Here is a 27463-nt window from a genome sequence, read left to right on the forward strand (position 1 = left end):
CTCTTCCCCTAGAGCTGGCTGTGTGTTCTTGTCATACAGGAAAGCTAAATAAAAGTGCAATCCTGGTAAGGCAAAATATTATTATTTAGTATTTATGTAGCGCCGACATCTTCCGCAGATGCATATATCCCTGCATCATATGGGTATCGCTTGCGCTATGTGAAACTATGTAGCATATTCCACTGAATTGTCCAAACTAAGTCTATCTCCTGTTCCTCTCTTGGGGAGTTGTTCCAGCGCTGTACCCCGTTCACATTTGCTGCTACCAGAAGCCCTCAGAAACACTAGTGTCCTTGAGTACTTCCAAAGATAGGCAGCTCCGTAATACGCCAGCGCACTTTTGTGCATGGGCAGTATGGAGCCACCTGTATTCGGAAGCACTCGGGACATACGTGCTTCTGGACCTTTCAGGAACCCCCCCCTTAAAAATCCTGCGTTTGCCCCTGGGCTGTGTGGTAGGGGCAGGAGGGGGGTGATTGGTGGATGGTGGGTGGCCTTTAAGGGACATAAAGATTGAAAAGTATAATTCAGGTCCTGTCAGTAGGATGTATTCAGATCACAAAACGTATCCAGGCCGGACTGAGGCTGAGAGGCTTCCTCTGGGGAAATTAACACAGCATTGCGGCTTCTGGCATTTTAAGATAGGGAGAGGAAAAATGAGATGTGATGGAGACCTCAGAGGAAGAAAAACATAAAACGAAGCAGAAAAAAATACAACGCACAGGAGGAGAACGCAAAGACCGAGAGTGTTATGTGCCCGGATTGTAGCTGGTGAGGAATGTACAGGAGGGTCGTTAAGAGTATTTGGTAGAGAACATCCATCAAGGGAGAGCTATAAACAGCCGTACTGCTCACTCTCATTTTTAAGGGGACTCTGAGCACCTCTCATGGCCATGCCTTTAAGACTCGACCAGTACTGCAAAGTACGTAAAGATGCATCTTTCTGTAGCTTGTGCTCTCCTCTTTCATTTGATGCCTGAATCGCCGTTCTACACCAAATAGTTTTCGCCCGATTTCAATTTAAAAATCGCAGCTGCCATCTTGGCTATGTTATAACTTCCGGGTCATCCCTGTCTTCTCTGTTAGAGAAGTGCATCACTGAATGAAGCAGGAAGAGGAAGTGACACGCATGGCCATTGCAAGAGGCTCCTCCAGAGGGGTCATAGCACGACTTTGTTGGAAGTCGCCTGGCTTAAAGGCATGCCCATGAGAGGTGCTCGGAGTCCTTTTAAGAATACAGAGGGGATTTTAGTTTTAAGAAGGTTTTTTTAGCAGAAAGGAGAAGTAAAGCTCAATACTCGCCTAAAGATAGATCGGGGAACCTCACAGGGACACCTCCTGACAAACGAGATTCCCCAAACCATCTTCCTACCCACAGGAAGACGCGACGGCCCACGACTGGAGCGAGCGGGAAGTCAAGCGATGTCAAAATGATCACTTGTCGCTGAAAAAAATGTGTGGTCATCGGAAATATCACCCTGAAAATCACGTAGTGGGTACGGGCCATAACAGATTGTCTTATCACCTCACAGGGGGGCTAGATTTGGAGGAGATTTTAATTAAAGAAGAACTGTAGTGAAAATATTTTTTTTTTACAATATTCATTCATTAACACCTTTTTTAGTCAGTGTCTGCCCATTGTGGATTCTTTCCTCTCCCCAATTTACTTTCTAAAAATGTATCACAGGTGGTAACTACATCTTTAGTACTGGTTTTAGAAACCAGGAAAGAGATTGACTCTTGGGTGCATGTGAAAATCGATTACAAAGCTTTAATATCTAGAAAATATAAATATACAAAGACAAATACAATATTTAAAGGAATAGTGCATTCTATGGTTAGTGCAATTTGATGACACAAAGTAAGCTCCAGAAAAAGCCAGGGGCTGCAGTCCCCTGAATAAAAAAAAAAAATGATCCACAGGCCAAGTTCACTTAAAAAAGGATAGCAGCAATGACATGAATTGGTTAACAACTTCAAACAGCAGACAGCACAGAGTCATATAGCCAAAGTTGTTATCTCCTATTCCACACCCTGGGTAACACAGTCCACATCAATCCTGTAAACACATCCATTCCACTGACAGGATACTTATACCAGGTACAATACAGGAATACAAAGTACAAGGCACCTTTTCCTGCGACTCATCTAATGTGGTATACGTGATCATGTGTGCAAAATGCCCCAAAGGAATTTATGTGGGAGAAACAAGTCAACCACTGCGTGATCACATGAAGCACTACAGATCCACTATTAACAGCAGGAAAAAGGATATTACAAAATACACTGATCTCCCAATACCAACACACTTTTGTTTACCTGGACACAGTTTAAGCGATTTTCGCGTCACTGTATTAATGGGTGGCTTCAAATCGGGAAACATGAGACTAACACAAAAAACAAAGTTTATACATTGGTTCAAAACTGTACAAGATGGTTTAAACAAGGACTCTAACTTCTTGTGCTGGTACGATGGGTTTTAAATGCCACCCGTTTTTTAAATTTTCTATCTTTTCATTCATTTTTGTGCCATATGCTGTGTAAGATGGTGTTTACTGTCACTAATTCATTTTATTTGCTTTCATGTGCTGGCTTTAAATGCCACAATTCTCTTATGGCCAATCCCCTGGCGACAGCAGCGACGAGCGACAGTTCGGAGTGTGCGCCTCATACTCACGGGCAACTTGTCGCCGCAACACGCGCGTGCCACGTGGTTGCGGCGACAATTGTAGCCCGTGAGTATGGGCCTTAAGCTTAGAATTAATGGTGCATGTAACCAGCCCAGTTACAATTTGAACTCGGAATTTACGATGTCTCCCCATCACCAGAGTCTGCTTCATGTCATGTTGAGGGAACTATTGATGTTATCAGTTTAGCCAGGATGCCTGGGAAAGCCTCCTTAGTAACAGTTAAGGCATCCATGTACATTTATGTTTGGTAAAGAATGTTTCTCCTCTGTATGTCAGTGTATATGTTACGGCCAGAACCCGCAGTGTGGCCACTTCGCGTTCTGGCCGGCCAATGTGCGAAGTGGCTGCAGCGCAGCGGCTAATGTTAGAAATGTTATGATTACACTAAGCTACAATGTAGTTTATGGCTGTCTCGCTGCGGCCAAATGTATTAGAAGTTGGTTAATTTAATGAAATATAGCCGGCGGCAATGTAATAGATGAAGCCGCCGGCTTTTCCAACATGCTCTTTTTTGGGGGGTCCGGATCATCCGGCCCACGCACCCGGACCGGAGCCTGACTGCACCATCCGTGCATAGAAACCAATGGGGAACGGAAAGCACAGAACACACTGGAGACAAACACCGGACGTTCTACCCTACTTCCTATGCGTTTTCTAGCGGCCATTTTTTAATGGGGACACATGGGCCAAGCATTTCTGGAGTGGAGCAGCAGTGACTTTGTGCGGGAGCTGTTGGCAGTATGTCGGAGGTGGAGGTGAGGCCTACAGCGGAGGAACCTGATTCTACAGGTGCAGCTTCTACTGCCCTCCCAGACCCCAACAATATTATATAGTTTGTATCTCTTTTACCAAAGGGATCCGGATCGCAGCCGTATTCATACCTGATGCAGATTTACAGAAACGCAAGTGCGATCGGGGCCTTAGCAGAAGGTGTGATCTAATTGTTAAAGCTCAGATGTATGTATGGAGAGCAATCCGCTTCTTATTCCCTATCGCAGAACAAGAAGGTATCTTAGAAGCAAGATGTAACGCTTGGTGGTGTATTCTCCACAGTCAGCATGCAACGCATGAGCTGACGTGGAGGAGGTACACACACTAGCACCAGGAAACAGGCTATCCCTAGTATAGTGGAGGGGAGGACTGACTCCAATAGGAGATTGTGGCGCACAGAGCCGGTGCAGATCTGACAGCCACAAACAATGCTTTCGTTATAACGTCTCAGCGCAAAGTAGCGCTGAGCGCATAAACCAGAACTGAGGAGATCAGGACAGGTAGACAGAATGAACGCTTGCTAGCTAGCGGCTACTTAGCGACAGCAAGCGTCCAAAACCAGACAGACTGGAATGAGGCAGCCAATGCGATGCGGCGATGGCGTGCCTCACAAAGACAGGACAGGACAGTCAGAAAATAGCAGGATTAAGATAGATGAACGTAACACAGATAAATATACAATAAGTATGTTATCCTAGCGTATTACAATTACAGCTATCAATGGAACTATTTGTAACGTCTGACTAACATATGTATATATCGGCAATGAACCGATATATGACATAAGCAGGAACGCTGACTAACACTGGAGCAAAACAGGGAACAGGGCTCAGAAGGATTCGCTATCTCTTCGCAGAGATGAACGCAATCCACAAACGGTAACAGAACAGGATTCAGAAGGATTCGTTATCTCTTCGCAGAGATGAACGCAATCCACAAACGGTACCAGGAACAGGATAACTAGCTCAGCACGGGTGCTCACGGTACGCGCAAACTACCAAAACGTGCTGGAAGGCTGACTAACTGCACACAGGATATAAACAGTTCGTGTACGTATACATCAGCGACACTGATGTATTAACGTAACACAAATACAAGGAAAATAATAAACGTGCTGGTATGCATATATATTGGCAATGAACCAATATATGATGCAAAGACCAGCAAAGTATCTTTATAACAAGAAACACGATCGGGGGCTAAAGCGACAGCAAGGCAGGCTTAAGCTGAAGCTATAAAAACCCCAGGAAACCCTGCAGGAAGCAGATCTTTATACTGAGGTCATCCAATGGGAGCAGACATGCAGATTCCCACACAGGTGAATGATAATCAGTCACAAGCTGACAGCAGGGAAAGACAGACAAAACTATGCAGCTTGCATGGAAATAGATCAGAACTGCCTGAGCTGCAGCACTACTACTTCCAGTAATAGCTGCTGCAGCAGCGATCATTACAGTACCCCCGCCTTTAAAAGCGGATTCCAGACGCTTTTCAAAACCGAAATTCCCAACAAAACAGTCCGACTGATAATTCATGATGACCGGGACAGCCCGGCAAGACCGAATTCCAGAATCAGTCCCCACAAGACTGGACCCATCAGAACCAGAACCTACAGAACCATGCCCATCAGTACTACAAGCCCCAATGTGACACCCATCAGAACCATGATTTCCAGAAGAAAGCCCTCCGAAATTCCCTGAGCGATACCCACCGCCTTCCAGGAACCGTTCAGAAACGCCAAAGCCTTTGCAATGCCCACCGGTACTGTCTTTACCAACACAAAACCCACTGTTAAACCAGTCCAAGGCACCAGGACAAGTTTTCTCAGAGACCTCCCAGAACACCTTGAAGCTCCAAAGAGATCCCCATAGGTCAGAATGCCCCTTAGGCTCACATGGAGAACTATCAAGAACCCCTATGGAACCTAGGGCAATTCCCAAGTCAGGGCCACAAGGACAAACATCAATATCAGGGCTTTCAGGGACCAGAACCATCTCTGGGCATGCAGGCAGACTGGCAACATCAGAACGTGTTCCCACTAAGGAAGCATCAGAGCACGCTAACACCTTAGACACACTTGGGCATTCTGGCACACAAAGAACATCTGGGCACACTGGCACAAGAGAAACCTCTGGGCATGTCAAGGAACTGTGAGCCTCAGGGTCAGCCAAGACAGGACCAAAACCAGGACTGGCCAAAAAAAAATCATCATGACTAAACTTCGCAACTACTGGACTTTTACACGAGAATGCTGGATCAGACTTAGATGTCGCTGATTCCAGCAAAGTCAGTAACAAATCAGATTCAGGGGCACTAACAAGACAGGACAAATCTTCTGATGTATGCACTGAACCAGATAGGGACTCCACAACTACCTCTGGACTGGGCAGAGACTCATTTAATACACTGGATTGGAGCTCATGAGGCGCTGCAGAACAAGTCAGTATTGCAGCAGTCCCCACTGGACTAGGCAAAACTGAGGAATTCCCTGGACAGGAAGGGAACTCTGGAACCTCTGCCACAGCGGCCAGAGAACCAGAATCTTTCAGGATACAGGGCTGGGTTTCAGGAACACTCATCAGACCGGACTGAAATTCTGAGATTTCTATTATTTTGACCAGAGAATCAGAATTATCCATGTTACAGGGCAAGACTTCTGAAACATTCAGAGGACAGGGCTGGAGTTCCTCGGCTGTTACAACACTGGAGAGGGACTCAACATTGGTTAAATCAGACTGTGTACAGGGCAAGGTATCTGACACAATTGCTGACGAGGACAATATTTCAATGGCTTCTGCTTTGCTGGGCAGAAATTCATCAAGTTTTATTAGAGCAGACTGTAATTCCAAAACAGCTGCTAGACAAGTGAATATTACTGCAACACCAACTGAGGTAAGCAGTGCTTCAGCCTCCTCTGCTAGAGGGTTTAAAGTATCCAAAGTACTGGGTGAAGCATAAGACTCTGCGACCACAGCTTTACTGGACAGGATCACTGAACAGTCCATATTGCAGGGCAAAACCATGGAAGCACCTGCTGGACAGCATAATGATTCTGTGACCTGAGTTTCATTGGAGAGATCTACTGCACAATTCATGGTACAGGGCAAATTTATTGGAAAATTTTCTGAACAAGGTAATAATTCTGCGATTTCAGGTTCACATAGCAGATGCTCTGAGCTATTCACGAAACTAGAGCGAGGTGTAGAAACAGGAAGATCAAGACACAATGTTTGCGCATCTGAATCACCATTCATTTGTAAAATTGGAAAATTCAGATGCTGGGGTTCTGAGTTTACTAGACAGGATTGCTGGGACTCGGAAACTGATGTAGTGCATCTATTGGCATCTGCTGGATCAGACAGGAGTTGAACTTTATTAACACAGGTAATTTCTGCAGAAGTGTTTGCAGAGACAGGCAAGATTTTTCTGGTGTCTGTTTCACTAAACAAAGAGTCATGAGTACTGGCTAGGCTGGACTCGGAAGTCAGCAGGACCTCTGGATTCTCTGCTGAGAAATTTGCGCAGGGCAAGGTTAAGAATGTATCAGTGGCTTCTGTTTTACTGGGAAGTAACACTGAGTTATCCATGGTACAGGGTGGAATTGCAGGAACTTCAATTTCACACAAAAAGAGCTCCGAATCACCTGCTGAATCAGCCAAAGGTGCTGAAGCAGGCGGGTCAGAACGCCAAATTTGCGAATTCGGAGTCACATAAAAATCATCCAAAATCAGTTCCCACACATCAATCAAGGGAGCCACACAGTCATACCTACACACACCAGCCTCTATTAGGTTATAGGCTGACTTAATGCATGCGTTCAATACCATTTCACTTTTTGCACTGTAAAATTGACAAAATGAACTTGAATCATTCTTCCATTCACAGACCAGGGCTTCCATCTCTCCCCTCTCGAATGGAGGATCCCATGCATACTTAACAGCGAAACATTTAGGCTGATCACAGTCTGCAGATATGATTGTGGCAGGCACATGTATAGGGTTAATTAGCAGGTGATTGGCAGATTCCTTATTCTTAAGAATCTCCAATACCTGTAGCAAGTGTTGAACTGTAGTGTATGCAAACTTCCCTTGGTTCACAAATAAGTTGATTTGTTCAATACTCTGTAATATCTCATCATAATCATACTCAGATAATTCTTTTAAACAAAAATCTTTATTTTCCCTAGCCAGGGAGGAAAGTTCATTAGTAGTTTCATAAGTCCATTTAACTCCCCTGAAAGACAATTGCATTTCATTATCTGTTAATGGCAGAATCTCATTATAGGTCTCAGTCGCTAAGGATAACGATTCTGCAGATTGGACACGTTTCTTAGAACGTTTGCGTTTTGCCTTTGCCCTTGCGGTTTTTGGTGATTTATTCAAAGCTGCAGGAAAATTATCAGTAACACTTTCTGCTTGCTGCTCATTCTTGCAAGCAATTGAAGGAGCAGCTGATTGGCCTGCTGCCAGGAGTTCATTAAGAGGAAAAGGCAATGGATCTATGCGCAACCAGTTATGGATCACAAACGCTAGAAATTCCAGCGGTCTATCTTTCAAATCGGAATGATTGAGAACATCAAATGCCCACTGGAATAATTCCCCTTTAAACAAAATATAACTTAGTTGGAGTGCCCAGGTTGAAACAGGAGTCGCTTGGAGATCAGGATTGGTCAGGAACCTGGCACATTCAGAGAAAAACTCATTTTCTGTTTCAGAGCTAAGTTCTTCAAATTTCTTAAAGGAACAGGAACCATAATTAACAGTGTCATACTTTCTGGGAATCCCCCCCACAATGGGGATTGGTAATGGGGGTTTTCATAATGTAACGCTTGGTGGTGTATTCTCCACAGTCAGCATGCAACGCATGAGCTGACGTGGAGGAGGTACACACACTAGCACAAAGAAACAGGCTATCCCTAGTATAGTGGAGGGGAGGACTGACTCCAATAGGAGATTGTGGCGCACAGAGCCGGTGCAGATCTGACAGCCACAAACAATGCTTTCGTTATAACGTCTCAGCGCAAAGTAGCGCTGAGCGCATAAACCAGAACTGAGGAGATCAGGACAGGTAGACAGAATGAACGCTTGCTAGCTAGCGGCTACTTAGCGACAGCAAGCGTCCAAAACCAGACAGACTGGAATGAGGCAGCCAATGCGATGCGGCGATGGCGTGCCTCACAAAGACAGGACAGGACAGTCAGAAAATAGCAGGATTAAGATAGATGAACGTAACACAGATAAATATACAATAAGTATGTTATCCTAGCGTATTACAATTACAGCTATCAATGAAACTATTTGTAACGTCTGACTAACATATGTATATATCGGCAATGAACCGATATATGACATAAGCAGGAACGCTGACTAACACTGGAGCAAAACAGGGAACAGGGCTCAGAAGGATTCGCTATCTCTTCGCAGAGATGAACGCAATCCACAAACGGTAACAGGACAGAATTCAGAAGGATTCGTTATCTCTTCGCAGAGATGAACGCAATCCACAAACAGTGACAGAACAGGATTCAGAAGGATTCGTTATCTCTTCGCAGAGATGAACGCAATCCACAAACGGTACCAGGAACAGGATAACTAGCTCAGCACGGGTGCTCACGGTACGCGCAAACTACCAAAACGTGCTGGAAGGCTGACTAACTGCACACAGGATATAAACAGTTCGTGTACGTATACATCAGCGACACTGATGTATTAACGTAACACAAATACAAGGAAAATAATAAACGTGCTGGTATGCATATATATTGGCAATGAACCAATATATGATGCAAAGACCAGCAAAGTATCTTTATAACAAGAAACACGATCGGGGGCTAAAGCGACAGCAAGGCAGGCTTAAGCTGAAGCTATAAAAACCCCAGGAAACCCTGCAGGAAGCAGATCTTTATACTGAGGTCATCCAATGAGAGCAGACATGCAGATTCCCACACAGGTGAATGATAATCAGTCACAAGCTGACAGCAGGGAAAGACAGACAAAACTATGCAGCTTGCATGGAAATAGATCAGAACTGCCTGAGCTGCAGCACTACTACTTCCAGTAATAGCTGCTGCAGCAGCGATCATTACACAAGACACATCAAACCAGCATCAACAGAGCAAAACAAATGGTCTGGTTGATCAATTCGTATGCATGCATGTAGAGGTATCCACTTCTTATTCCTATTTACAGGACAAGGAGTCACTTTGATAGCAAAGCACATCAAGCCAGTGTTAATGCAAGCGGGCAGCACATTCAGAGTTCATTAGAACCTCTTTGCAGAGCAAGCCATGGTTTGCATGTTTAGTTACCCATCCGTGGATAGTCCGTTCCAAATCCAGCCACTGTTGTGTATTGGCAGAGTGTAGAGGGGTCTGAATTCAGGGGACTGCAGCCCCTGGCTTTTTCTGGTGCCCAGCTAGCTTACATTGTGTCATCAAATTGCACTAACCATAGAATACACTATTCCTTTAAATTTATTTCATGTTTTTCTCATGAGCCAATTAATAAGGGAATAATAGTCTGATAGGACACAACCCGTCTATTTTAGACAATTACGTTTATCTTTAGTACTGGCAATTGCATCTCTGCGGAATGTTCATTTCTTGAGAGATTTAAAGCCAGTAGAAACAATCTCTGGTCCCTCAGAATGTTTTGGGGGAACATTCTGCATAGTAAAAAGCCTAGGCTAAGTCTCAGTGGGAGGGCAGGCCTACATACCAATATACAGCTATACAGTGTAGGAAATAATTATTTGACCCCTCACTGATTTTGTAAGTTTGTCCACTGACAAAGAAATGAACAGTCTCAGAACAGTATAATTTCAATGGTAGGTTTATTTTAACAGTGGCAGATAGCACATCAAAGGAAAATCGAAAAAATAACCTTAAATAAAAGATAGCAACTGATTTGCATTTCATTGAGTGAAATAAGTTTTTGAACCCTCTAACAATAAAAGACTTAATACCTAGTGGAAAAACCCTTGTTTGCAAGCACAGAGGTCAAACGTTTCTTGTAATTGATGACCAAGTTTGCACACATTTTAGGAGGAATGTTGGTCCACTCCTCTTTGCAGATCATCTCTAAATCCCTAAGATTTCGAGGCTGTCTCTGTGCAACTCTGAGCTTGAGCTCCCTCCATAGGTTTTCTATTGGATTAAGGTCCGGAGACTGACTAGGCCACTCCATGACCTTAATGTGCTTCTTCTTGAGCCACTCCTTTGTTGCCTTTGCTGTATGTTTTGGGTCATTGTCGTGCTGGAACACCCATCCACGACCCATTTTCAGTTTCCTGGCAGAGGGAAGGAGGTTGTCGTTCAGGATTTCACGATACATGGCTCCGTCCATTTTCCCGTTAATGCGATTAAGTTGTCCTGTGCCCTTAGCAGAAAAACACCCCCAAAGCAAAATGTTTCCAATCCCATGCTTGACGGTGGGGACGGTGTTTTGGGGGTCATAGGCAGCATTTTTCTTCCTCCAAACACAGCGAGTTGAGTTAATGCCAAAGAGCTCTATTTTGGTCTCATCAGACCACAGCACCTTCTCCCAGTCACTCACAGAATCATTCAGGTGTTCATTGGCAAACTTCAGACGGGCCTGCACATGTGCCTTCTTGAGCAGGGGGACCTTGCGAGCCCTGCAGGATTTTAATCCATTGCGGTGTAATGTGTTTCCAATGGTTTTCTTGGTGACTGTGGTCCCTGCTAATTTGAGGTCATTCACTAACTCCTCCCGTGTAGTTCTAGGATGCTTTTTCACCTTTCTCAGAACCATTGACAACCCACGAGGTGAGATCTTGCGTGGAGCCCCAGAGCGAGGTCGATTGATGGTCATTTTGTGCTCCTTCCATTTTCGAACAATCGCACCAACAGTTGTCACCTTCTCTCCCAGCTTCTTGCTAATGGTTTTGTAGCCCACTCCAGCCTTGTGCAGGTCTACAATTTTGTCTCTGACATCCTTGGACAGCTCTTTGGTCTTTCCCATGTTGGAGAGTTTGGAGTCTGCTTGATTGATTGATTCTGTGGACAGGTGTCTTTTATACAGGTGACTAGTTAAGACCGGTGTCCTTAATGAGGGTGACTAATTGAGTAGAAGTGTGTAACCACTCTGTGGGAGCCAGAACTCTTAACCTCCTTGCCGGTCTAAAAAATCCGGCAAGGAGGCAGCGCTGCACTTTTTTTTTATTTTTTTTTTTTTTAAATCATGTAGCGAGCCCAGGGCTCGCTACATGATAGCCGCTGAGCGGCGGCATCCCCCCACCCACTCCGATCGCCTTCGGTGATCAGAGTATGCAGGGAATCCCGTTGAGAACGGGATTTCCTGCAGGGCTTCCCCGGTCGCCATGGCGACCGGGCGGGATGACGTCACCGACGTCATGGACGTCGTGACGTCAGAGGGAATCCCGATCCACCCCTTAGCGCTGCCTGGCACTGATTGGCCAGGCTGCGCAGGGGTCTGGGGCAGGGGGGGGCGGCTCGGCGTGGCGGGTAGCGGCGAATCGGCGGCGAGCGGCGGCGATCGCGTACTACACGCAGCTAGCAAAGTGCTAGCTGCGTGTAGGAAAAAAAAAATTATGCAAATCGGCCCAGCGGGGCCTGAGAAATCCTCCTGCGCAGGTTACCCCGAACTGTGTTCGGGATAACCAGCAAGGAGGTTAATGGTTGGTAGGGGTTCAAAAACTTATTTCACTCAATGAAATGCAAATCAGTTGCTATCTTTTATTTAAGGTTATTTTTTCGATTTTCCTTTTGATGTGCTATCTGCCACTGTTAAAATAAACCTACCATTGAAATGATACTGTTCTGAGACTTCATTTCTTTGTCATTGGACAAACTTACAAAATCAGTGAGGGGGTCAAATAATTATTTCCTCCACTGTATATATAGCCATAGGAAGTGTTTTTGTTGGCGAAACCAGTATATGTAAGGTAAACGTGGGCATCCTGAATAGATTACAGCATTTTACCACGTGCCACTACAGGGCCTCTTTAAGAATGGACGAGAAAGAGGCGTATTAGCCAAGCATTGCATGATCTGTCTTTTACTGAAACCCCTCTCTAATTATTTGTCTCTGCATGCGGTCCTATGCTTAATTTATGATTAGTTTTCCCATACCATAAAGCCTCTATATACCAACTAAAAACATGCTCAGTACCCAACGAAACGTATGTCGGGTTCTTGTACATTAGGACTAGATTTACGTGCATCATAGAAGCGTTATTTTAGTCCCGTAATCTACAGATTTGTAAACATCAATCCATCTGGTGATCGGACTAAAGACCCCCAGATGACTGGTTGGGATGGTCAGATGGTCACTGGTTGTTATGGTCACTGGTAGGGATGGTCAGATGGTCACTGGTAGGGATGGTCAGATGGTCACTGGTAGGGATGGTCAGATGGTCACTGGTAGGGATGGTCAGATGGTCACTGGTAAGGATGGTCGGATGGTCAGATGGTCACTGGTAAGGATGGTCAGATGGTCACTGGTAGGGATGGTCACTGGTAGGGATGGTCAGATGGTCACTGGTTGGGATGGTCAGATGGTCACTGGTAGGTATGGTCAGATGGTCACCGGTTGTTATGGTCACTGGTAGGGATGGTCAGATGGTCACTGGTAGGTATGGTCAGATGGTCACTGGTTGTTATGGTCACTGGTAGAGATGGTCAGATGGTCACTGGTAGGGATGGTCAGTTGGTCACTGGTAGGGATGCTCAGATGGTCACTGGTAGGGATGGTCAGATGGTCACTGGTTGTTATGGTCACTGGTAGAGATGGTCACTGGTTGTAATGGTCACTGGTAGGGATGGTCAGATGGTCACTGGTAGGGATGGTCAGTGGTAGTTATGGTCACTGGTAGGGATGGTCAGATGGTCACTGGTTGTTATGGTCACTGGTAGGGATGGTCAGATGGTCACTGGTTGTTATGGTCACTGGTAGGGATGGTCAGATGGTCACTGGTTGTTATGGTCACTGGTAGGGATGGTCAAATGGTCACTGGTAGGGATGGTCAGATGGTCACTGGTTGTTATGGTCACTGGTAGGGATGGTCAGATGGTCACTGGTAGGTATGGTCAGATGGTCACTGGTTGTTATGGTCACTGGTAGGGATGGTCAGATGGTCACTGGTTGTTATGGTCACTGGTAGGGATGGTCAGATGGTCACTGGTAGGGATGGTCAGATGGTCACTGGTAGGGATGGTCAGATGGTCACTGGTTGTTATGGTCACTGGTAGAGATGGTCAGAAACGCCTACTTCCGGTTCTGTGGAAATTTCAATTTCCACTACCGCCGTCTACTGATGTTAATGCAATCTCCTATTTGCAGGATTTCCGATAATTGCAGCAAAATGGAAAATCGGAAATACTGTAGTATTGGACCAATGAGAGAATGCTGTAAATGCGCAAGAAAATGAGAAAAACTCTAAAATTTTACGCCAATCAAAAGATCGAATCTTTTGATTGGCCTATAATTACAGCAGCAATGCGATTTCCATTTGAAAAAATGATGCCTGCTCTGATTGGTTGAAGGCTTCTGAGGGCTGTGATAGGCCTACAGTTACACAGTTGCGGTAAATCGGATTTCTAGGTTGGAAAGGATCAGAATCTGTTCCGCTCTAATGCGGTTCAGCTTTTCCCTGAGACGCGAGTATGACGGACGTGTCTTGTAGCTTCTATATATAGACTGTTCATTTATCACCCTGTGTGTCGGCTTTTCACTTTGTGGATCATCTGCTTTGAAGTTTCTGGACTTTGAGTTAGATTATAACAATGGCCTGGCACTTTCATTTCCTCTCTCTTTGAATGGATGTTGTTAGCTGTCTACCATTTTCACACATTTGGCTTACTCTACGTAGCTTTATACGCTCCTACTAGCTGTAGAGTCCATGATGTGCTGGGATATTTTACCAATAGGGATGGTCGGAATGCCAATTTCCGATTCCGCTGTAAATTCGCATTCCGTCATGTACCGATTACCGATTCCGCATTCCGCTACCAATTTCCGCATTCTAAGGAAATCGCGGAAATTCCGCCCGACTTTAACATCGACTTTCTCCAAAACTATAAGGTCTTTTTGAAAACTTTTTTTTGCATCTTTTTCAGAAGATTCGGTTTAATAAACCCTTAAAATTTGGTGTTTCTAGGACTTACGGGGGCTTTGCTATTAACTGCTAAAGTCGGCGGATTTTTACTGTAATGTAAAAATGCAGAAAAAAAGGCAGATGCAGATTTTCTGCATTTTACATTACAGTAAAAATCCGCCTACGGCACTTGCATTACCGATTTCCGCATTCCGATGCGGAAATGCAATTTCCGATCGGAATTTCGGAAATTGCATTTCCGCGGAATCCGAATGAGCATCCCATTTTACCATGTAGAATGAATGAACCCATATGCAATTACCTTGTTTCCCTGAGTTTTTCCCTAGGAGAGAATTTTTCTACTTTTTATCAAAATAGCCTTTCAGCATTTTGTAATTGCAAAAAAAGTACTAAAAAGTAGGTGAAAAGGTACATTCAAAATTATTTCGAGTATTTTCTTCCTTGCTGGTGGCTTAAAGTTAACCTGAACTGAGTAAAATTATTTAACCGCTTGAGGACTACAGGCTTACACCACCCCTAGTGACCGGGCCATTTTTTACAATTCAGCACACTGCAGCTTTAACAGTTCGTTGCAGGGCCATACAACTTAGCACACAAATGAATCTTGCCTCCTTTTCTTGGCTGTTTACGGAGCAAAGCTCCACAACTCAGCGGGCGGAGCTAAGTCCAGTGCGTCTGGCGTCATCACGTACCAGGAATATCGCTGGATTTGAACTATAGGGCATAGCGAGTGAGCGAGGAGCTGCCATACGGAGGTCAGGGAAAGGAATTCGGCACGCCGGTTTCCAGACCACACGGGACCAGGCCAGATGTCAGGACAGACCCCTCTGTTGGTTCATTGATGTGTAATTAAATAAGACAGCAGACATGAGTGCGCATTTGATGCGCAGGTTCTTTTACTTGTTAAAGGAGAACTGTAGTGAGAGGTATATGGAAGCAGCCATATTTCTTTCCTTTTAAGCAATACCAGTTGCCTGGCAGCCCTGCTGGTCTATTTGGCTGAAGAAGTGTCTGAATCACACCAGAAACAAGCATGCAGCTAATCTTGTCATATCTGTCAAAATTGTCAGAAACACCTGATCTGCTGTATGCTTGTTCAGGGGCTATGGCTGAAAGTATTAGAGGCAGAGGATCAGCAGGATAGCCAGGCAACTGGTATTGCCTAAATGGAAACAAATATGGAAGCCTCCATATACCTCTCACTACAGTTCTCCTTTAAAAGGTTTTATGCTATATTTGGTTTTATATTTTTTATGGATTGGAGTCTTATCCTGACATTAACCGCTTCTCTTCCACAGGTTTTTCCCCCTTCAAAAGCTCTTCCCATTCATTCGGTAATAACTTTATTGCTAATTATCACACTGAAATAATGTATATATATTATTTTTTTTTGTGGGGCAAACTAGGATTTCTTTGGGCAGTACTTTATGCTAAGAATTATATAATTTTATATGCATTTGACAGGGAAGAAGAAGAAAAAAAAATGAAAAAAAATTCACAATATCTCAACTTTGAGCCATTGTAGTTTAAAAAAAAAGTGCTATTGTAGATAAAACAGACAAATTTTATTTGCCCATTTGTCCCGGTTATTACAATGTTAAATTGTGTCCCTAGTACAATGTATGGTGATAATATTTTATTTTGGGTCAGGGGTGAAGGAGTTAAAAAAATATTGAAAATATATTTACATTTTCTATGATTAGTGTATTATGGTGTATTTGGAAGTAGTTTTACTTTTTGGCCACAACATGGTGCTATACTAACTCCGTTTTCTTAAAATAGAAAACAGAACCAGGGCCTAGTGCACACCAGAGCGGTTCGGCTGCGGTTTGCGATCCGCTTGCGGGTGCGGATCCGCTTGGGTAATGTATTTCAATGGGCTGGTGCACACCAGAGCGGGAGGCGTTTTGCAGAAACGCATACTCCCGAGCTGCTGCAGATTTTGGATTGCGGATGCGTTTCTGCCTCAATGTTAAGTATAGGAAAACCGCAAACCGCTCTGAAAAACGGCACTTCAGAGCGGTTCTCCAGGCGTTTTTTGTTACAGTAGCTGTTCAGTAACAGCTTTACTGTAACAATACATGAAATCTACTACACCAAAACTGCTACACAAAACCGCAAAACGCTAGCTGAAACGCTGCAGAAAAAGAAGAAAAAGCGTTTCAAAATCTGCTAGCATTTTGCGGATCTGCTAGCGTTTTTTGGTGTGCACTAGGCCCAAGTGTTTACATGTGTTTATAAACAGGGACGTAGAAAAGCGTGGCAGAAGTTGCTAAGTGGTTAAAGACAATTTGAAGATATAGAGTGCCAGTGGGGTTATTGAAACAAAGGCTAGATCCACCTGTTGTCTGAGGTGGCCGACATCTGGCGAGCGTAATAATAGGGAGTGTGAAGCAAGCTGTGAGTTCACGAGTGTTGCACTGATCACTAAGGCACGGGTGTTTGTGGACTTGCTGATACAGAGTTACGCTATGTGGAGCCTTTTTTGTATTCTTTTAGGAGTTATCTGATACAGTGGATAGCGCGGTTCAGCTTTTGATATAACTCAGCAGGGATGCACGCGCATCCCCTGCTAGTCTCCACCCCCAGGACTTGACATCAATCGGCGTTAATCGGTCCTGGGGCAGCCACTCTAAGGCCAATTGGAATTTGGCGGTCGCAGAGTGGTTGAAGTAAACCCAAGATGTACCTGCAAATAAATAGTACATACTTACTGCGCTGTCAGTTCCTCTCAGTTCAACTAAATCCCACCTATCTTGGTTATAATTAGTCCATTTTGAAGTTGCTTACATTTGCAGTAGAAAAAAAATTGTACAGTTGACCATCCTTAACCACTTGAGGACCACAGTCTTTTCGCCCCTTAAAGGAATACTGTAGGGGGGGTCGGGGGAAAATGAGCTGAACTTACCAGGGGCTTCTAATGGTCCCCCGCAGACATCCTGTGTTGGCGCAGCCACTCCCCAATGCTCCGGCCCCGCCTCCGGTTCACTTCTGGAATTTCTGACTTTAAAGTCAGAAAACCACTGCGCCTGCGTTGCCATGTCCTCACTCCCGCTGATGTCACCAGGAGCGTACAGCGCAGGCACAGACCATACTGGGCCTGCGCTGTGCGCTCTTGATGACATCAGCGGGATCGAGGACACGGCAACGAAGGCGCAGTGGTTTTCTGACTTTAAAGTCAGAAATTCCAGAAGTGAACCGGAGGCGGGGCCGGAACATCGGTGAGCGGCTGCGCGGGCACAGGATGTCTGCGGGGGACCATTAGAAACCCCTGGTAAGTTTAACTCATTTTCCCCCGACCCCCCTACAGTATCCCTTTAAGGACCAGAGCCTTTTTCTCCATTCAGACCACTGCAGCTTTCACGGTTTATTGCTCGGTCATACAACCTACCACCTAAAGGAATTTTACCTCCTTTTCTTGTCACTAATACAGCTTTCTTTTGCTACTATTTGATTGCTGCTGCGAGTTTTAGTTTTTATTATATTCATCAAAAAAGACATGAATTTTGGCAAAAAAAATGACTTTTTTTAACTTGCTGTGCTGACATTTTTCAAATAAAGTAAAATTTCCTATACATTTGAGCGCGAAAGTTATTCTGCTACATGTCTTTGATAAAAAAAAAACCATTGAGTGTATATTTATTGGATTGGGTAAAAGTTATAGCGTTTACAAACTATGGTGCCAAAAGTGAATTTTCCCATTTTCAAGCATCTCTGACTTTTCTGCGCACCTGTCAGGTTTTATGAGGGGCTAAAATTCCAGGATAGTACAAATACCCCCCAAATGACCCCATTTTGGAAAGAAGACATCCCAAAGTATTCAGTGAGAGGCATGGTGAGTTCATAGAAGTTTTTATTTTTTGTCACAAGTTAGCGGAAAATGACACTTTGTGAAAAAAAAAAAAAAAGTTTCCATTTCTTCTAACTTGCGACAAAAAAAAATTAAATCTGCCACGGACTCACTATGCTCCTCTCTGAATACCTTGAAGTGTCTACTTTCCAAAATGGGGTCATTTGTGGGGTGTGTTCACTGTCCTGGCATTTTGGGGGGTGCCTAATTGTAAGCACCCCTGTAAAGCCTAAAGATGCTCATTGGACTTTGGGCCCCTTAGCGCAGTTAGGCTGCAAAAAAGTGCCACACATGTGGTATTGCCGTACTCAGGAGAAGTAGTATAATGTGTTTTGGGGTGTATTTTTACACATACCCATGCTGGGTGGGAGAAATATCTCCGTAAATGACAATTGTTTTATTTTTTTTACACACAATTGTCTATTTATAGAGATATTTCTCCCACTCAGCATGGGTATGTGGAAAAATACACCACAAAACACATTATATTACTTCTCCTGAGTACGGCGATACCACATGTGTGGCACTTTTTTGCACCCTAACTGCGCTAAGGGGCCCAAAGTTCAATGAGTACCTTTAGGATTTCACAGGTCATTTTGAGAAATTTCGTTTCAAGACTACTCCTCGCGTTTTAGGGCCCCTAAAATGCCAGGACAGTATAGGAACCCCACAAATTACCCCATTTTAGAAAGAAGAAACCCCAAGGTATTCTGTTAGGAGGATGGTGAGTTCATAGAAGATTTTTTTTTTTGTCACAAGTTAGCGGAAATTGATTTTAATTGTTTTTTTTCACAAAGTGTCATTTTCCGCTAACTTGTGACAAAAAATAAAATCTTCTATGAACTCACCATACTCCTAACGGAATACCTTGGGGTGTCTTCTTTCTAAAATGGGGTCATTTGTGGGGTTCCTATACTGCCCTGGCATTTTAGGGGCCCTAAACCGTGAGGAGTAGTCTTGAAACCAAATGTCGCAAAATGACCTGTGAAATCCTAAAGGTACTCATTGGACTTTGGGCCCCTTAGCGCAGTTAGGGTGCAAAAAAGTGCCACACATGTGGTACCGCCGTACTCAGGAGAAGTAGTATAATGTGTTTTGGGGTGTATTTTTACACATACCCATGCTGAGTGGGAGAAATATCTCTGTAAATGACAATTGTTTGATTTTTTTTACACACAATTGTCCATTTACAGAGAGATTTCTCCCACCCAGCATGGGTATGTGTAAAAATACACCCCAAAACACAATATACTACTTCTTCTGAGTACGGCGATACCACATGTGTGACACTATTTTGCAACCTAGGTGCGCTAAGGGGCCTAACGTCCTATTCACAGGTCATTTTGAAGCATTTGGATTCTAGACTACTGCTCACGGTTTAGGGCCCCTAAAATGCCAGGGCAGTATAGGAACCCCACAAGTGACCCCATTTTAGAAAGAAGACACCCCAAGGTATTCTGTTAGGAGTATGGTGAGTTCATAGAAGATTTTTTTTTTGTCACAAGTTAGCGGAAAATGACACTTTGTGAAAAAAAAACAATACATATCAATTTCCGCTAACTTGTGACAAAAAATAAAATCTTCTATGAACTCATCATACACCTAACAGAATACCTTGGGGTGTCTTCTTTCTAAAATGGGGTCACTTGTGTGGTTCCTATACTGCCCTGGCATTTTAGGGGCCCTAAACCGTGAGGAGTAGTCTTGAACCCAAATGTCTCAAAATGACCTGTGAAATCCTAAAGGTACTCATTGGACTTTGGGCCCCTTAGCACAGTTAGGCTGCAAAAAAGTGTCACACATGTGGTATCGCCGTACTCAGAAGAAGTAGTATAATGTGTTTTGTGGTGTATTTTTACATATAACCATGATGGGTGGGAGAAATATCTCTGTAAATGACACATTTTTGATTTTTTTACACACAATTGTCCATTTGCAGAAAGATTTCTCCCACCCAGCATGGGTATGTGTAAAAATACACCACAAAACACATTATACTACTTCTCCTGAGTATGGCGATACCACATGTGTGACACTTTTTTGCAGCCTAGGTGCGCTAAGGGGCCCAACGTCCTATTCACAGGTCATTTTGAGGCATTTGTTTTCTAGACTACTCCTCACGGTTTAGGGCCCCTAAAATGCCAGGGCAGTATAGGAACCCCATAAGTGACCCCATTTTAGAAAGAAGACACCCCAAGGTATTCCGTTAGGGGTATGGTGAGTTCATAGAAGATTTTATTTTTTGTCACAAGTTAGTGAAAAATGACACTTTGTGAAAAAAACAATAAATATCCAATTTCCGCTAACTTTTGACAAAAATTAAAATCTTCTATGAACTCATCATACACCTAACAGAATACCTTGGGGTGTCTTCTTTCTAAAATGGGGTCACTTGTGGGGTTCCTATACTGCCCTGGCATTTTACGGGCCCAAAACTGTGAGTAGTCTGGAAACCAAATTTCTCAAAATGACTGTTCAGGGGTATAAGCATCTGCAAATTTTGATGACAGGTGGTCTATGAGGGGGCAAATTTTGTGGAACCGGTCATAAGCAGGGTGGCCTCTTAGATGACAGGATGTTTGGGGCCTGATCTGATGGATAGGAGTGCTAGGGGGGGTGACAGGAGGTGATTGATGGGTGTCTCAGGGGGCGGTTAGAGGGGAAAATAGATGCAATCAATGCACTGCGGAGGTGATCGGAAGGGGGTCTGAGGGGGATCTGAGGGTTTGGCCGAGTGATCAGGAGCCCACACGGGGCAAATTAGGGCCTGATCTGATGGGTAGGTGTGCTAGGGGGTGACAGGAGGTGATTGATGGGTGTCTCAAGGTGTGATTAGAGGGGGGAAATAGATGCAAGCAATGCACTAGCGAGGTGATCAGGGCTGGGGTCTGAGGGCGTTCTGAGGTGTGGGCGGGTGATTGGGTGCCCGCAAGGGGCAGATTAGGGTCTAATCTGATGGGTAACAGTGACAGGTGGTGATAGGGGGTGATTGATGGGTAATTAGTGGGTGTTTAGAGGAGAGAAGAGATGTAAACACTGCACTTGGGAGGCGATCTGATGTCGGATCTGCGGGCGATCTATTGGTGTGGGTGGGTGATCAGATTGCCCGCAAGGGGCAGGTTAGGGGCTGATTGATGGGTGGCAGTGACAGGGGGTGATTGATAGGTGATTGACAGGTGATCAGTGGGTTATTACAGGGAATAACAGATGTAAATATTGCACTGGCGAATTGATAAGGGGGGGTCTGAGGGCAATCTGAGCGTGTGGGCGGGTGATTGGGTGCCCGCAAGGGGCAGATTAGGGTCTAATCTGATGGGTAACAGTGACAGGTGGTGATAGGGGGTGATTGATGGGTGATTGATGGGTAATTAGTGGGTGTTTAGAGGAGAGAAGAGATGTAAACACTGCACTTGGGAGGTGATCGGATGTCGGATCTGCGGGCGATCTATTGGTGTGGGTGGGTGATCAGATTGCCCGAAAGGGGCTGGTTAGGGGCTGATTGATGGGTAGCAGTGACAGGGGGTGATTGACGGGTGATTGACGGGTGATTGACAGGTGATCAGGGGGGATAGATGCATACAGTACACAGGGGGGGGGGGGGTCTGGGGAGAATCTGAGGGGTGGGGGGGTGATCAGGAGGGAGTAGGGGGCAGATTAGGGACTAAAAAAAAAATAGCGTTGACAGATAGTGACAGGGAGTGATTGATGGGTGATTAGGGGGGTGACTGGGTGCAAACAGTGGTCTGGGGGGTGGGCAGGGGGGGGGGTCTGAGGGGTGCTGTGGGCGATCAGGGGGCAGGGGGGGGAAATCAGTGTGCTTGGGTGCAGACTAGGGTGGCTGCAGCCTGCCCTGGTGGTCCCTCGGACACTGGGACCACCAGGGCAGGAGGCAGCCAGTATAATAGGCTTTGTATACATTACAAAGCCTATTATACATACGTGCAGCGGCGATCCGGGTGCTAGTAACCCGCCGGCGCTTTCGAACGGCCGGCGGGTTACAGCGAACGGTGGGCGGAGCCAGTCCCCGGCGGCTGATCACGTCACGAATGACGCGATCGCCGCATAGCCACTCCCGCAGCCGCCCCCGCCGATGGGCGTATTGCGGTCGTTTGGGCCCGGACTTTGCCGCCGCCCATCGGCTGGGGGCGGTCCTTAAGTGGTTAATAGAGAGCCAGAGATGTCTCAGCACACAATGCCACCAGCAGGTGAAACAAGGCATTGCAGGACTCCTACTGACTACAATCTTATTTGTGTATTGCAGTTAAAGGATACCCGAGGTGACATGTGACATGATGAGATAGACATGTGTATGTACAGTGCCTAGCACACAAATAACTAGGCTGTGTTCCTTTTTTCTTTCTCTGCCTGAAATAGTTAAAAATCAGGTATGCAAGTGACAGTTCCTGTCCGGGTCGGGACCGGGTCAGACTATAACGTAACCCTTTCTGATAAGACATTACAACTATAAAACACTTTCCTGGCAGTAAATGGCTTCTGAGAACAGGAAAGAGATAAAAAGGGTCAATGTTCACAGATTTTAGCCCTGGCATACTTCAATGAATGTGTTATTAATAAGAGGCCATGAAACAGTAAAAACTTTAAAAAGTAGATTTACATATAAAATAAAACTGTGGGATACCTTAAAAAGTTATTTTTAGGAGAAGGAAGATAGATACAATTGTTTATCTCATAAGTTAATTTTCACCTTGGATGTCCTTTAAGCAGTACTTATTCAATCTACCAGAATTTCAATTTCTGACAAATTACAGCGACTATGTAGAATGTTTATGTAAGGATGCACAAGGCTTTACCCAATTCACATTTTCTCCTAAGGTGATATTTTTCACATCTTATCAATAAAATGCTTTTTTAAAGGACAACTGTAGTGAGAGGTATATGGAGGCTGCCATATTTATTTCCTTTTAAGCAATACCAGTGGCCTGGCTGTCCTGCTGATCCTCTGCCTCTAATACTATTAGCCATAGCCCCTGAACAAGCATGCAGCAGATCAGGTGTTTCTGACATTTTTGACAGATCTGACAAGACTAGCTGCATGCTTGTTTCTGGTGCGATTCACACTACTGCAGGCAAATAGCTCAGCAGGGCTGCCAGGCAACCGGTATTACTTAAAAGGAAATAAATATGGCAGCCTACTTATACCTCCCACTACAGTTCTCCTTTAAGTCACCAGTAATGAAAAAAAAAATACTCAATAATTTTGAAAAAATTGACAGTACTTTTTACCTACTTTTTGGTACTTTTCAATTGCAGAGTGCTGAAAAGCTGTTCTAAACAGAAGATGAGAAATGATCTCCTAGGAGGAAACTTAGGAGAAAAAGAAGTGAACTGGATCATTACCACAATGTGATACTCGTGTCAAAACATACTCAGACTTTCTGCTTTATTTTACTTTTTTATATACTTTGCAATTTTCACAATTATTTATTTTGGCAGTTTTGCTAGTATACAAAGTTCCCGCAGCAATAATAAGCATTGCATGATGTGTTTGTCAAAATACCAATTATTTCAACCGAGATTAGCTGCTGTGACCTGAATGATTATCACAAGAACGGACAGATCTTCTGTTTTATTTTGTAACAACAACTAATAAAGGTTTGTCAGTGTGATATTTTAATGGTTATAAAAGATTGAGCAAACATCAAGAATGAAAAATAAATAAATGACACAACAGCATCAACAATATTGTACAACATAATAAATGAATGACTACTAGGCTAATGTTTACAATTTACTTCTTAGATACAAGATAAGCTTCTTATAAAGACCAATAAAAATCAGAGCTCGCTGTCTGGGGGTAGCTCTGGACTCTCGGCTCTCATTTAGGCCCCGTTCACATCACAAACGCGGATGGCCATGCGTGCGGACCGCAACGCGTACGAACGCACGCCATCCGCGTTTGTGTGCGTTGCGTGGCTGATCCCATCACTGAAAAGTGAATGGGACAGCCATGCGTTTTTACAAAAAATGCATGCAGCATGCGTTCCCGGACCGCACAGGTCCGGAACGCATGCAATGTGAACATCAGACATTGCACTCTATGCAATGTCTGATGTCGTGCGTGTCGGCCACCTGCACGCGTTTCCAAAACGCGGCTGGAAACGCGTGCAGTGTGAACAGGGCCTTACACCACATATTAACACATTAACTTCCTCCCGTTTTCCTCTTTTTCCAAATAATTTCCAGAATTTGTCCCTTCCTTTCACAAGAAGCAACCACAATGCTTGTACATGCTCTAATCATCTCCCGCCTTGACTACTGTAACACCCTACTCTATGGTCTACCAAACACCAGACTGACACCTCTCAGGTCCCTAATGAACTCCTCTGCCCATCTCATCCACTTCTACTCCCATTCCTCTAATGCAGCCATTCTCTGCAAATTTCCTCATTGGTTACCATTTACTGAAAGGATACAGTTTAAACTCCTCCTGCTATCATACAGTTGTCACCTCCATACATTTCCTCATTAATCTCCAGATACCATACTGCCTGGAAACTTTGCTCCTTCCGGGAGATCCTTTTGTCCTCTAGCTTAGTCCCCTCCTCTCACTCCCACATCCAGAACTTCTCACGAGTGTCCCCTCTTCTCTGGAACTCTCTCCCATAGCCAATCTGTCATGCTGCGAACCTGGAAACCTTCAAATGTACTCTCAAAACGCACTTGTCTAGAAAAAGCCTATAATTAGCTGTAGGTAGTATTGGAGGTTTACTGCCTCATTTGCTATCCCCTGTGTCTCCGTCCCTAATGTCTCCAGCCTACTACCCTCTAGATTGGAATATTGCAAGGGCAATCAAAATTGAAGGTGTGTACCAGGCTTTATAAGTTCTAACTGGATCTTCTGGGTAATTGGCAGGCAATGGAGGGATCGGCAGCCTCAGAGGACTGGGAGGAGAGGTGGAAGATAGGGGGCAGGAGAGCTCAGTATATCGTCTGGGTGCTCCACTGCACCCATCCCATTTTTATTTATTTTGCCAACCTGGTGCGTTCTTGTTCCAGGAGCGTTTTTGTAGATGTTCTCCCCAATCATTGTCCTCCTGTCCCCCCTTCTGTCCCCCTGTGTGTCCCTATGTCCTCTTGTCCCCCTGTGTGGTCCTATGTGACCCCTCTTGTCCAGGCCACCGTTGGCAGAAGTTTGGGTTGTTTGTACTTTGTATTCTACAGGCAATGTATTACTTTCCTGAAAATAATGCATTGGGCTTCCTGGAAGACAGCAAGGTGCTTAGTTTAGAAATCATTACATCCTCTCAAGCAATCATTATCTATGACTTTATTCAGCCCCGTCTGAGAATTTAATCAGAATATGATTTACCCGGCATGATTTATTCATAGCCGCACATTTCTCATTACCTGGCTTGTCAGTTTGGGTCTCTAAGACTTTCCGCTAACATCACAAATACGTCCACTTGACTTCATGGAGAAGAAAATATTCATTTGAGTTGCTTACGCTTTATAAGGATGCATACCGCTACGCTTCGTACCCACAAGGACAGCTGGGTAAAAAATATTAGTTGTAGGGATGGAGGCGACCATGTGTGTATATTTTATATATGTATATATATATATATATATATATATATATTCTAAAAATATGGATGAGAGGTAATTTCTTCCCTCTTCTGATGACAAAAACACCAGTAGTACTGGAAAAGTATTTATTCAAAACACAAAATAGACAACGCATTTCACACGGGTACCATCTCACTTCCTCAGTTCAAAACACAGTGCCTTGCAGAAAGGTGAATAGAATATTTCAGTTTCATGAAGGTCATTTGGTATGCCCTATTGCTGTTCATACGGACTAAATTCACGGATAAGAGTTTTATGAAAGCACCATTTTTGTATTTTTGTGCCAATAAAATTGTATCACGTCTTGTACTGCAAGAGTGTGCCGTGGTACCTTAACAGAAAATTATTGTCCTTTTAAACATACAGTGTAACGATCGGTGTCAGCACGCAGAGAGAATCTGATTATTGGTGATCTGCAGTATCACCAAGAATACAGATATATACCTGATTATGGATGATCTGCAGAATCACCGATAATACAGATATATTACTAACCTCTGGACACCTATGTATATAATAGTGAATGTTTGGTGTAACAGTATGACTTTGAGTAACGCACCTGATGAGCAGGTGATCTTAGGCAGTATGGGCAGTACTGCTCTCAGAGAGCACAGAAACCTTCCAGCAGCCTGAGATCTTCCAAGGGGTGGAGTCAGGCTGAAGGTAGGAAGGACCAGAGAGTGAGTGACATCTGAAGGTGGATGTCACTAACAGATCTGGAGACTATCTCTTAAGGGGAGAGATAGCTCTCAAGGTCGGGCAAGCCAGGTCGGCAACACACGAACAAAGTACTAAGACAGAAAACTGATTCGGTATCCAAGGCAGGCAGGGTTTGGCAACAGAATATCAGATATGCGTGGTACCGAATCAGAGAGCAGAGGAATAGTCAGGAAAGCAATAGGTCATAACAGATATCAAACAATGCCTAGTCTTGGGTGTGAGGTCCGTGGTCTCTACACCCTGGAACTAGTCTGATGTATAACAGAATGATAACACAAGTTCCCTAATCTTGGGTGTGAGGTCCGTGGTCTCTACACCCTGGAACTAGTCTGATGTATAACAGAATGATAACACAAGTTCCCTAGTCTTGGGTGTGAGGTCCGTGGTCTCTACACCCTGGAACTAGTCTAAAGTATAACAGAGTAATAACACAAGTAATCTGGCTCAGTGTGAATTCCCAGGTCCTCCTGGTTCAAACACACTGTGGGATCTGACTAAGGTCTGAGTGCTTCCACGTAGTGTTCGCAACGGCAGACCACTTGTGACTGGGCAGCAGTAACTATATATGGAGTAGTGCTCTCTGGCGCCACCCCTAAGTGATGGACCAATGGTTACCCGCTCTGAGGTCAGCTGACCAGCCTGGTCAGCTGATCCCTCCTTGGCCACCATGAAAGTTCTGCCTCTCAGCGCGCGCGTGTATTCCTAAACTTATGTGAACTAACAGACTCAGCCACACCAGAGGCACGCTGCT

General features: G+C 44.5%; 1 long non-coding RNA gene across 1 annotated transcript; it reads left to right on the forward strand.

Annotated features, from left to right (window-relative positions):
• The first annotated feature begins 452 nt into the window (after positions 1–452).
• On the forward strand, positions 453–24052 carry LOC137531490 (uncharacterized). Its single transcript, XR_011023653.1, has 3 exons — positions 453–771; positions 15854–15889; positions 23677–24052. It is a non-coding gene; the product is annotated as an uncharacterized lncRNA (long non-coding RNA).
• Positions 24053–27463: the final 3411 nt, after the last annotated feature.

The sequence above is a fragment of the Hyperolius riggenbachi genome, chromosome 9 (assembly GCF_040937935.1).
Source record: "Hyperolius riggenbachi isolate aHypRig1 chromosome 9, aHypRig1.pri, whole genome shotgun sequence".
Taxonomy (NCBI): Eukaryota; Metazoa; Chordata; class Amphibia; order Anura; family Hyperoliidae; genus Hyperolius; species Hyperolius riggenbachi.